The sequence below is a fragment of the Chionomys nivalis genome, chromosome 19, assembly GCF_950005125.1.
Source record: "Chionomys nivalis chromosome 19, mChiNiv1.1, whole genome shotgun sequence".
In the NCBI taxonomy this organism is placed as follows: domain Eukaryota; kingdom Metazoa; phylum Chordata; class Mammalia; order Rodentia; family Cricetidae; genus Chionomys; species Chionomys nivalis.
In genome coordinates this window covers 54,760,920-54,774,114 of record NC_080104.1, presented here as the reverse complement: position 1 = coordinate 54,774,114, position 13,195 = coordinate 54,760,920, and the positions used below count along the sequence as shown (strand labels likewise).

Here is a 13,195-nt window from a genome sequence, read left to right as displayed (position 1 = left end):
CCAATTGGAGGCTGCTTTACAATAAACATATTTTTTCTAAGTAGAAACACATGAAAGAGATGATAAAGATACAGTACAGTAACCATAGTCTATGGTCATTGTGAAATGCTATATACTGTGTGTAGTATTTGTGTAGTACTTTTATGACTGGCAGTATTGTTTTGTTTATACCAGCATTGTGACACATGAATAAGGCTGTGTGCTGTGCCAGTACAGTGGCTGCTATGCCTGCTACACCACTGGGAAACAGGATTGTTTCCTAGGCTGACCTTGAAGTCCTGGGCTCAAGCAATTCTCTCCTGGCTCAGCTCTGTTATAATCTGCTAGGACTTCGGTGGTCGGTCACTGGCTGAAACATTGTTAGGTGGTATCTCACTGTATCTAATACCTAAATCACAGAATATATAGAATACTTACATATATATGTAATAACTAATGCTCATACATAATGCATGTATATGTAATAACTAGAATGCTTACATATTTATGTAATAACTTTATGTAATATTTATGTAGAAACTTCACAGAGAAGAATTGGCGGACTTGGAAGGAAAAATTGATAAATAGACAATCATGTGAGCTACAGTAATATTCCTTTTTTAGTAGTTTATAGATCACATTCACACACAAAGAAGTACTGAGGTTTTAATGACCCATACCAGCTTCACTTATGTGGTCATTATACAATAACTGCAGCCGGTAGACAATGCTATGCCATTCGTGCGTGCTGAGGATCAAGGTCAGGGCTCTCCCTGGTAAAGTGCTCCATCACTGCACTATCCCTGATCACTTGGTCTTGCAGACCTACGTATTTCTGGATTCAATTTGCTAGTGTTCTGTTGTGATTTGTTTATGAGGTGTTTGTCTTGGGCTTCTGTGAGGTTTCTTACATGGTTTTTGTGTCAACTGTCGCTGGCCTCATAAAATGTGATGGAATGGAAGAGGACAACGGCATGTCCTTTTCTCTGTGTTCTCTGGAAGAGCTGGTGAAGGACTGCTACCTCAGTTAGGGTTTCTGTTACTGTCTGATGAAACACCACAGACAAAAAGCAAGCTGGGGAGGAAAGGGTTTATTTGGCTTACACTTCCAGATCATAGTCCGTCACTGGAGAAAGTCGGAACAGGAACTCAGGCAGGGTGTTGTGTGGAGCTGCGGGTTGCATTCCTGTCACCCAGCTCCCAGCCACCTGGTTAGCTTATGCCCCGAAATAACAACACACAAACTGTATTCTTTTAAACACTGCTTAGCCCATTAGCTCTAGCCCTTACTGGCTAATTCTCATATCCCAATCAACCCATCTCTAATAATCTGTGTAGCACCAGTCTTACCGGGAAAGATTCAGCATGTCTGATCTGGCGGCTTGCTTCATCGAGTCTGGCTCTGAGAGGAGCTGCCCTGCATCTGAGCTCACTTCCTCTTCCCCCCAGCATTCTGTTCTGTTTACTCCACCCACCTATGTTCTAACCTATGAGGGCCAAGCAGTTTCTTTATTAATTAACCAATGACCTTCCTCCATCAGCAGGGCAGGAACCTGGAGGCAGGAGCATGGAGGGGAGTTGCTTACTGGCCTGCTTTTGCTGGCTTGCTCAGCCTGCTTTCTTATAGAACCCAGGACTACCAGCCCAGGGATGGCACCACCCACAATGGGCTGGGCCCTCACTTATTGATCACTAATTGAGAAAATGCCTTACAGCTGGATCTCAAGGAAGCATTTCTTCAACTGAGGCTCCTTCCTCTCTGTGACTTTAACTTGTGTCAAGTTCACTCTCAGAACCAGCCGGTACAACCGGTGTTCATTCTTTTAAAAACCTTTGGCAGAATTTACAGAAAACCACCTGGGGAAAGTTTTTTCCTAATTCGATCTCTTGTTTCAAGTTTATATTTTCTAGAGTTTTTTTTTTTTGTTTATGTTTATAGGAATTTGTTAATTTCATCTAACTTTGATACAAATTATTCACTGTTACCTTATTCTTTTGTCTTTGTAAGTTTAGTAGTAATGTCCTTTATTTCTTGATTTTAGTCCTCTTTTTGTTAGTTTAGGGATAGGCTTGTCAGTGCTTTTCAAGGAACCAACTTTTGATCTTATTTTCCTGTCCTTCCATTTATTTTTAATTTTAAAATTTACTGTTCCTTATTACTGTATTTGGGTTAATTTTCTCTCCTTTTTCTAGTTTCTGGAGGCACACGCTTCACTTACTGATTCGCAATTGTTCTTTGTCAAATGCAGGTGTTTTCGCTGTAGTGAAACCCTGCTCTGCCCTCTGGTTGCTGCTGCTGGCTCCTGACCCTGAGCTTTTGCGGAAGCTGGGACTGGAATGAGAATAGGGTAAGTTAGAAATGCCACAAATGTGCTCTGCTTACTATGATCCAGTTGTTTTTCCTTGAATAAATAACTCCTGGATTCCTCCAGCCTTTTATTTCCAGAGTTCTTAAGCAGTTAATTGAGAAGACTTGCTTTGTTTACATGGAAGAGAGAGTTCTGAAGGTGGTTATTGCTCTTCCATTCCCACTTGTGTAGTTTATGCTTAAGAATTAATAAAAAGAATGTGATTACTATAAGGTGTTTTATGGAAGTGGATTATACTGGCTTATAAAGAAATGAACTGTATAAAGTTTGCCAGTCAGTTTTGGGAAAGAACAGCAGTGTAGAATCACTGATTACAATGTCAAACATTCCAAGAAGCAGAGGAAATGAAAACTGTGTCCCTCTAGTGCAGAGCCACTAGAGAGTCTGGAGGCAAAAGAAGGCTTGTCTACAGAGAAGATGCACTGGGTATCCGTGTCCAGGCGGGGTGTGGAGACCAGCAGTGCTCCAGCCGTGGCTATCTGGGTATTCACAAGTCTCTGCCATGAGCTAGGTCAGTTGTCCCTTGCGTCTGGGCCTGTATTTGATGCTGAGGAGAAGGGTTGTTTCTGCAGGGGAAAGCTCCTGGGTTTCTACACCTGAGGCAGGGAGCACCTAGAGTTGCTATTGCTTGGGGAATTGAGATAACCCAGGAACTATATGGCAAGAAAATCTGTACTCTTGAAACAAAGTATGAACAGATTTTTCCATTGTGAGTTCTTCAGTCATGACACCGCATCTGGGAGCTAACAGAGGGCCAAATTTCTAAGGTAAAGTTTACCACATGTTGAAACTGAAAGGCTAATAGACGGGAACGGTGACTTGTAGTCAAGCGACCAGCAGGCTTAGCACTTGTGGTTTGGCAAACGAGTGATGAGAAGTGACAAAGGGCTTTAATACCCGAGAGGCTTTTGTTTGGAACAGTCACTACTGTTTGTTCTTTAAGACTCAGTAGGTTTTATACTAGTCTGTAATTTGTGTCCCTGTTAGTGAATATTCTCTTCAATACATTGGCTGTGAAAACATACCAATCTAAAATTTGTGTCCCTGTTAGTGAATATTCTCTTCAATACATTGGCTGTGAAAACATACCAATCTAAAATTTGTGTCCCTGTTAGTGAATATTCTCTTCAATACATTGGCTGTGAAAACATACCAATCTAAAATTTGTGTCCCTGTTAGTGAATATTCTCTTCAATACATTGGCTGTGAAAACATACCAATCTAAAATTTGTGTCACTGTTAGTGAATTAGTCTCTTGAATACATTGGCAATGAAAGCATGCAAGAAATGTGGTGACCACAACATTTATGGCGAATTTAGATCTTTGAAGATGCTGGCATACATCAGCTCCTAGCTATTCTTGTAGGGCCATGGGAGCCTCACTTGCTGCCTTTTGTATATACAGACATAAGGATAACTTCAGTGACCCTGAAGTTCTGGCTTAGATCACTAGAGAGCAGACTGTACACATTAGACCAGCCAGCTGGTGAGCTAGACCACTTAGTTGCATATTCTCAGATGGTTTAGACCTTGAGTTCTATCTGATCTATGATTCAGAGTTGAAATGAATGACTCTTATAGTCTTGCATGCCGGGATAACTGTCGCTTGGCCATAGCTTCCTTTCAATAGAAGCCATGTAGTAGCATCAGGCATTTGAGGGTGTCCTGTTTACTGGTGACCCACTCCCTTCAGCCAGGTGGAGAGTAGTATTGGAGTCTAAACTCTTGGCTCAGGCATGTCCACGAGTATTTCTGGTGAGAACTGGAGGCAGACCTTTGTATACTGAGTTCATTGTGCTTTTCATCCCTGTTTCAGTGTTAGCATGACCAGATTCATTAAAAAATAATTCTAGTTTGAAAATCCCGATTTTTGTCTTATGTGCTCACCTACATTTGCTGTATCTTTGCTTTCTTTTTGTGTTCCTCCTGTGTCTCATCAGTCCCATGCATATGCTTGTCTGATGTTGAGCAAAGCATTTCACAGTTGGAGCCCAGCTCCCAGCAAGCTCAGAGTGAGGCTGGCCCTGCCATTCCTAGACAGAGTCAGTGCATGGCATCACTGTCAGCCATCTCAGTGACTCATAACTTGAGAAGATTTGGAATACTGTGTCTTGGCCATGAAGCCCCGAGCCTGGGAGTGTCATCATGTCCCAGGATGGCCTTCAAATCAGGTTTCCAGAGGGCACATTGTTCATCTGTGTGAGAAACTTTAAAAACATTTATGAACTTTTGAAATTTCCACCCTTCTGAATTTACCTCTAGGATATAATCAGAGAAATACTAATTTTATGTACAGAAAACACTATTATAGTATTAACTTAAATAATTAACAGTTGGAAGTGAGTCAAATGCTCCAAAACAATAGAGGATTAAGTAAATGAGTTATTGTATTTCTATAGCACAATGGAATATTAGATTGCAGTTAGTGTTTATAGAACTGATTCAGGACATGAAAAAAACATACCTAGTACACTGGTACATGTGAGTAGCATGTGTAAAAAGTAGTGAATGGAACATAAAGTCACCAGTCTGTACGTGTGTATGGCGCATGTACATGAACATATGAATTTTAAAACCCTAAGAACAGCTAAAGGCTTGTGATGTCTCGCTGAGAGGTGGGGACAGTGTTGTTCAGTTTCACACATTTCTGAAATTTTCTCAATGGGCTCTTGTTACTTTTATGTTCATGGGAGAAAGGACATATGCTTTTAGTTTAGAGAATAATTATGTGACTATTAACCTGCTCTTTGTATTCTTATAGGAATGTTTTTCTAAGTAGTCTCCAGTAACAGATGTCTGGTTTTCATAGACAGATTTCTTTGAGCCACAACAAATATTAAAAGGCTGTAAAGGTGTACGTTAAAATTATTACATACATGCATATGTGGTAAATTACTCTGAGGGGACATACGGTTGATGTCATTTTGTTTTAAAACAGATGTTAATTATGATAAAATACTTAGGGAAAAACACGCCACCGTCAGCCCTTCTGTGGGAGAATTGGGGTACTTTTAAATGTATTTCTTGTGCTTTCCAGTGTTTCCCAAGGCCTCCACACACAGAACAGGCCTACGTTTTACAATGGCCCATGCCAATAGAGAGCAGGGGGTGAGTGTATGGCCTGTTTTCTGTGCAGGGTCTGCTTATATGGGGAGCTAGCTGGCCTTTGAGGGTCTGGGGCAGACCTGGGCACAGCTGATTTCTCTGTCACTGATTTCCATATGGTAGGTTGTCTGGAAAATCCGGCAGATATTTTTAGGTAGTGGTGGTGAGTGGGCAGATAGATTGAGTCTCGTAATGAGAATGACCCACTCTTAAGGCTAGGAACTAAAAGTAAGGAAGTTTAAGATGATTTTAACCTATGTCCACACACAATGACACCAAACCTTTCCAAACCATTGGAGACTTATCATAAAAAAACACCCACGTAATTAAAACATTGAGACATGTGTATGCGCATCTATGCCTACATTTAACCTAAAGTGTGATCCATTGTAAGTAAGAAAATAAAGTAACCACAACAAAAAACTACATCCTCTTTAGATGTGGCCAGGTGCATGGGAGGTGGCACTAAGCTTCTCCATGGGGGATTTCTCAGGCCTGAATATCTGCATGGTGGAAAGGGCGCAGGCTGATGGCAGGCCAGCATCAGCTAGTCCTTTGAGGTCTGCATCCTCCCACCTCCACAGATGCATCAGGGCCGCACATTGTCCTCACAGTGCTATTTTTTGAGCTGGAGGAGTAAACAAGCTCATCCCCAACTATTTCCTTCTCTGTTGCTCCGAGGCTTAGAGTGCTAATTATTTAGAAATGGTAATTGTACCAGTGAATCTGTGATGGGAATTGAGCTGGAGCATCCTTGCCTGTCCTCCCCCAATAGAAACCCTTGGAAGCCCAGCTCTTCCTCCTCCTGAATCTTGTCAGCACTGCAGCGCTCTCATCTTAGTCTGCAGTTGGAGACAGGGTAATGGATACTCTGCCCCCTAGATCCGCAGAAAGAGTCAAGGTCGCCCCCTTCCTGAAGTCAGATCCTCACTGTGTCTGCTTAGTTTGGGAGTTTCTTTATCCATGAACCTCAGCGCCTACAGACACGTTTAGCAAAAATGCCACCCGTGAGCACCTAAGCACCCATTTCCAGATGTGTCCATCCATAGTGCACCTCGCCCAGTTCCAAGGCATCAATGTGGCCTGTGGAGCGGTCTGGTAGAAGTGCCCACAGGGCAGTCCTCAGTGCTGCCCTCCCTGGGCTGGTCTTTCCCCGTGTGCCCCTTGTTTATCTTCTCCTAATGGGGAAGCTCCAGAAGCCCACCCCGTGTCTGGAGGAGCCTCAATCCTACCCTGGCATGGCATGGACACAAAAGCCCATGGAAGATGCTAGCTGCGCACTGAGGATGTGCAGGGAACGAGGCACATTAGGTGTTTGCTTATTGCTATGGCAGAGTGTGGTGCCAGGGACCAAAGCAGGGGAAATCTGGTGTTAGCTTGGAATTTCAAAGGGTTTAGAAGAAACCCCCTTCCTTAGCAGGTTGCTGTCTGTTTTTGGCTGGTGTGACATAGAGGATACAGCCATATCCAGAAGGAAGTCTACTCTTGCAACATGCTCTGGCTAGAATACTGCACTATGCCACAGAACTGTGTGCCCAAAGTAGGAAAATTCCAGCTAAGAACTCAAGGAGGAGAGCATGATTGTCTGTGCCATTCTCAAGTTTCCCAAAGGCATAGCACTTTACTTTTACTTTTGCCTTCTTGGTAGTCTCTGCTTTAGAAATAGTATCCTGATGAAAAGTTCTGTTGTGGATGAGCAGTTTCACTTAAGTGCTGAGCTCTACATGTAAACCTATGCCATGCAAAAGCCTGGCTCAGCTTGTGCCACCTGGATGCCCTTAGGACCAAGTGCATGCGGGAACTTGCAGAGACCAGAAAAAGGGATCAGATTTCCCAGGACTGGAGTTCCAGATGGCTGCTAGTTGTCAGCTGGGTGCTGGGAACTGAACTGGGGTCCTCTGCAAGTGCAGCCATCACCCTCTCTAGTCTCCTTCTTACATTCTCTTAAAGGTCTCACTTGCATGTTGTGCTAGTGTCTTGCTGGCTCCTCGTGTCTGGCTTCATATCAGGGTACATGAAGCACCCGTAACTGGTCCAGATCCAATGACATTGTGAGTTACGGCCCTTCCTTCTCTCTGTAGAGCCGCGGTTTAACCCAGGCAGTGCCCTCCTTTTCTGTTACCATCTCCAAAGCCAGCTGACCTGATGGATGGTCCAGCAGGGGCCTTATGGGTACCACATAGGAGCCAGTGAGCAATGGGAGTGGAGAGGACCCTGACCCACAGCAGCATGCATTCAGCCTGGGTTCTGAATTGTGATCCTGATTCCAGTGTGCAAACTACTTTGAGATAATTCAAAAATTTTAGTTTTTTTAATTTTTGAAATTAAAATATGATTAAATTGTTCCCTCTTTCCCTTTTTACCCTCTAACTCTTCTTATGTTATCCTCCTTTCTTGTTTTCTCAAGCTCATGGTCCTCTGAGCTTTTTTCTTTAATTGTTCTCTCTCTCTCTCTCTCTCTCACACACACACACACACACACTGTTTAGTCTATATAACATTACTTGTATGTATATAATCTCAGGGCTGACCACCTGGTGGTATTGGATAACCAAGCAGCGGGTGGGGGGGCATTTTCCTGGGGACGACTATTTCTCTATTTCTCTTGCCCTTAGTTTTTCTTAGTTGCTCTATTTAGATACCCTTTTCCTAAGCTTATAAAGGCTATTTTCAAAGTTTTTTAGCAGGAGACTTATTTTTAAGCAGTCCTTCGGAAGAAATCTATGTAATTGTAAAAGCTGCTAATATTAACAAAGCCCCTGATTTGCACTGACTGTCTTGACTCAAATGTCTCCGTTAGTGCTTAGCTCAGCCCCGTCGTGCTCCTCGAGATGGGTATTGCTGTTTCACTCCCCTCCTGAGGCTTAGAGGGTGAAAGAACTCTTGTATTATCTGGATCGCAAGCAGTAGGCCAAATCTGACTCCATGGTGGTGGTGCAGGAGCTCTCAGAGCTTACCTCCCCCTGGGCCTGACAGTAGACTGTGAGACTGGGGAGAGCCCAGCAGTCACAAACCACTGCCCTCCCCAAGCTGCCACAACAGAAGAGTGGTCACTTATCCATAAGCCTCCCACGAGAGGTAATATGAAAGGCTGGGGACTTGCGACATACGTAGTCCTGGACTCCTGACTGTTATGCACAGAGATTTTTATTAGCAAATTGCTGGAGCAATGACTCCCTTTGTTCTTTCATTCACTTGTGGGCCGGATGTTCCTGGGAAAGGCTGGGCATTCCTCCAGCATATTGACATCCTTGTGGAGGACACAAAACATGGCTGCAATCAGCTAATGCATTATATCGCATGTCCGGTGGTAAAGACTGCCATAAAGGAAACAAAGAAGGGGGAATGTAATGTTGGTTGCACGCCGATAGCCTGGTTAGGGCAGCCTCTGGAATAGGTATTTGAGGAAGGCCTTGCAGGAGGTCCTGAAGTGAGTCTGATGGTGCTGGTAGACGAAGGGTTCCATGCCCGTGGGTACTGGCACAGAAGGCTGTTGGGGACATGCCCAATGTGTTCACTGGGCTGCAAGGAGACATTATGGCAGGAGCAGTATGCGTGGGGGGGTATGAAGCAGAAGTGAGGGCAAGGTGGTATGGGGCACTTTGTCAGGTGTTTTGCAGGGCATCCTGAGACTAGCTCTTAGTCTGCATAGAGCAGGAACTGAGAATAGAACACGTGGGGCAAATATGGAATGGGGTGCTGCAAGCCTGTCTTCTCTCTGTGCTGTAGGTGAGGGCTGTAAATGGGTGCTGTTAATGATACTTGCTTCTTAGGGAACACACAAACAAGTCCCTGTTGCCCGAAGACCACCTTTATAACTGCCAGTCACATCTAATTTTCACAGAAATCTCCAGGGAAGGCCTCTGGATCCCCAGCATATAAACACCTTCTATTTGCTAGGCCTTTCCCGTCGTATATTTATGCCAATTTATACTCCTGGCAGATGGAGGCCTTGAGTTTTGATCTAGCGTCCCATGTTGGAAATAAAGCAGGATGCTGGGCCAGAATCCATCATAGTTACCTCAGCTGTCTGCTCTGCACAGTGGGCTCAAAGCTAGCGACAAAGCAGCCAGGCTGAGAGGCTGGGTGAGCTGCACAGTGTGAGCCATCAGGGCTGCGAGCAAATGGGTTCTGGCGGGCTGCTGCAGGCAGATTTTGGGAGCTCCCAAAGGCCTTAGTCAAGTGGAGGCAGGAGCATTTTAGTAGGCACCCGTGGCCTCTACTGCAAGTCAGGCGGGAGCTGTTAGGGGTACTGAGCTGCTAGGAACAGAATGGCCCTCCTGCCGTGGGGGATGTTGATTGGGCACTATAGTTGCTTCCGGTGGGATTCCCGGCTGGTGTGCCAAACCAGAGCAGAGCTCATCTGCAGCAATGCTTCCTAGAAGTGGTAGCTTTGGAAACACTTGGCTTCCATTTCAACATCCCCCAGAACTTCCCAATTTCCTTAGAGCCAGATGGATGCCACCCTCCATGGAGAAGCCCAGGGGTCCTTCCTGGGTTATGTGCCTGCAGTCTGCTGTATGACCCCTGCCTCTCCTCGGCCACTCCTGGTCCCGTCTCAGAGTTCTTTCTTCTTCACCTATACTAAAGTCAGAGAACTGAAAAAATAACAAGTCCTTTGTTAAGCGTTTTAGTGTCCTTCGTTCTTTTAATGTCAAGTGGTTTATTTGCTTTTTTTTCTATTTATTCAGATTACTTTGAGAACTTACAGAATTGGAAAAACTTGAAATTAAGCAAAAGTTTCAACTCATCTCATTATTGCAGATGTAGTTTTTGGAGCCTTCTTGTCCTGACTGGGTGGTGACTTGCCCCAGCTCCTCAACTTACAGTCAGTCATCCATGCTCTTCATTTCGTTGTGTGTGCTGAAGGTCATTTAGACCGAGGGACAGGGCTGTGGGGAGGCTGCACAGCCACTCACGCTGGCTTTGTATGTAGTCTTTTGGGCCAGGGTTTGACTATGCCCTGGACCTGGCCAGTCCCTGCAGCACTCCTGGCAGACTGAACCGCCTCTGTCACTCCCGTTTCTCTCTCTCACATTTCCAATGAATCAAATGTCAGGCTCTGCTCAGGGCTACACTGCTCTCAGAGGGAAGGACAGAAGCATTTCTCTGTCCTCTCCCCAGTCCCAAGGTCTCAAATCACTTCTCAGACTTGTTTGTTCCTCTACTGTAGAGCTATCTACTCTAGCTGTGGGTAAGGTCACCTTCCCTGTTTTCTTAGGAATATGTTCACGTGACCCCGTGCTGTTTCCTATGCCCCGCCTACTAGCAGCCCACTTCCACTAGCTCCCAGGATGGCTCACACTCTGCTCTCCCCCACCCTGTTTTGGACTCTCACACTATCACATTTGTTGGCCTCAGGCTCCCCCCCCCCCCACAGTCTAAGTACTGGGGGTACAGATGTGTTGGCCTCAGGCTCCTCTCCCTCCCACACAGTCTAAGTACTGGGGTACAGTTGTGCAGCAGCGCTCCAGGCTTGATGTCCTCTCTGAAAATAAAAAGTTGACTCCCTTGACTTAAAAAAGAAAAGAAAGGAACAAATAAAATCAAATGGCAGATAAAATTTATAATGAGCCCGTCACTGTCACTGCCTTCTTTGTATTTGAAAACCAACCAGCTGAAATGGGACTAAAGATAAAGCCCAGTGGTAGAGCTCTTGCCTGGCATGTATGATGCCCTAAATTCAATTTCTAGCATCCATAAACACACAAAAACGATCAACCAGCCAACTAACCAACTAGCCAACCAACCAACCAACCAAATCAACCAACCAATCAACCAGCTAACTAAACAACCAGATTCCTCAGCAGTTAAAAGCACTTGCTGCTCTTTCAGGGGTTCCAAGCATCTATATCAGACACCTCACAGTACCTGTAACTCCAAACCCAAGAGACCAGGCACTCTCTTGTATCCTTTTTGTGTACCACACACATGTGCACATACACACAGGCACAGACACACACACATAAATAAATAATAAAAATCAACCTTTAAAAAGAATCACTCAAATGATAGAAACACATGGTGTCTTTGCGAATGTGCATACATGTATGCTTGGGTGTAGTGTGCACACTTAGATATGTAAGCATACATGTGTATTGTATGTGCACTATATGCAGATGTATGGTTCATATGTATTCCTGTTATATGTATGTGCCGGGAGAAACTAAGTGTCCCCTCCTGAGTCTCACTTGTCCACCTCTGAGAATGGAAGAGGCAGTAGGAACAGAGGCAGATTAGGAAACGGAGGAAATCTTATTTGAGAAACAGTCTTCTACTTTACTCCTTTCCAGCCTGGCAGAAGAGTGAGGACCCTGCCTTTCAAGTGACCTAGGTGTTCATGGACCCAGTAGGGGAGCATCCCAGGCAGAAAGTTGGGCTGCATTCTAGTGGGTTTCTGGTTCTGGAAACCTAGGATTGCTAGAGGAGAGAAAGGGCTTCTAGAGTGAATGAGTCCAGATGGAGGGTGTCCTGCCTCTGGGAGCAGCCCAGGAAGGTGACAAAGGGAGAGAGTTTTCCTGGTGTCTGAGTAGATCTGAAGGTAGTTGGGTCAATGCCTGAGTTTGGAGAGGAATTATATAGAGTGTGCAGAAACACAAGCAAGCTGAACTTAGTGGTCTGGGAAGGACTTAGCTCTAGGTGAGCAGAGAAATAGCATTGAGGATGGAGAAGTGGGTGGGAGCCCAGGAGAGTTAATGCTCAACCTCGCAGAAGGAAGTTACAGTGTAGGGTGTCATCTGTTCAAGTCCAGGATAGCAATACAGACCTAGGAACTAGAAATGTGGAGCTGGATAGATATAAAAAAACAAAACAAACAAACAACAAACAAACAAACAAACAAAAAACAGGCAACCAGAGAGAGGTTATGTGGTACAGAAGCAAGGCAGTTACTGGGGCCACTATTGCTCATGAGAAGCTTTGTTCAGTTATTTAATTTAAAAATTTTTGTTTAACTAGGCAGAGCCAGGGGAAGAAGAGGGGAAGGAAGGATTGATTGTAGGAGCCAGAGGGACCGAGGACACCACAAGAATGCAGCCCACAGAATCAACGAAGCAGGACTCATAGGGGCTCACAGAGACCGAAGGGACAGTCTCGGATCCTGTGTGGGTTTGACCTAGGTCTTCTACATTGATGTTACGGTTGTGTAGCGGCGTGTTCTTGTGGAACTCCCAGTAGTGGGAGTGGGGGCAGCTCTGATTCTTTGGCCTGCTCTTAGGACTCTTTTCCTCCTACCGGGTTGCCTTGTCCAGCCTTGATATGAGGGCGTGTGTCTAGACTCATTGTAACTTGTTATACTGTGTTCAGTTGATATCCCTGGGAGGCCAGCTCTGCTATTGAAAGGAAACAGGAGGAGGAGTGGATCTGGGGGAGAAGAGAGGTAGGGTTGGAGGAGTGGAGGGAGGGCAAACTGTGGTTGGGATGTAATGTATGAGAGAAAAATAAAAAAATAAAATTTAAACTTGCTATGCTTGAGAGACCAAGAAAATTATATGTTTACAGCTTTATGAAAAATGAACATTAAAAGGCGATAGCAAATGTTTTAGAAAAAAATCATGAAATTAAAGCTCCCTAAGTTTTCTTCCCTTAAGTCTCCTGCCAGGGCAGAGCTCAGACACAGTCATCACAGTTGTGGGAGGGTTCCTCCCTCCATCTTACATGGCCTGATTTCTGTCATGCAGAATATGAGGGACATGGGTCTCTCCAGGCCACTGGAGTTCTGCAGGGCTGACCCCCACACCCTC

The 13,195-nt window shown here is 44.8% G+C and overlaps 1 protein-coding gene across 12 annotated transcripts in view; it reads left to right on the top strand.

Moving 5' to 3' along the window:
• The window catches only part of Pcbp3 (poly(rC) binding protein 3), a 191,498-nt gene that overhangs the window by 64,912 nt on the left and 113,391 nt on the right, over nucleotides 1-13,195 (top strand). For 11 of the 12 annotated variants that reach the window (XM_057751308.1, XM_057751306.1, XM_057751307.1 and 8 more), the window contains exon 2: nucleotides 2,229-2,327. The exons of the other annotated variant lie outside the window; for it this stretch is intronic. The gene's annotated coding sequence lies outside the window, so the exon portion shown is untranslated. The remainder of the gene's footprint in view (nucleotides 1-2,228; nucleotides 2,328-13,195) is intronic. 12 annotated transcript variants of the gene reach the window in all.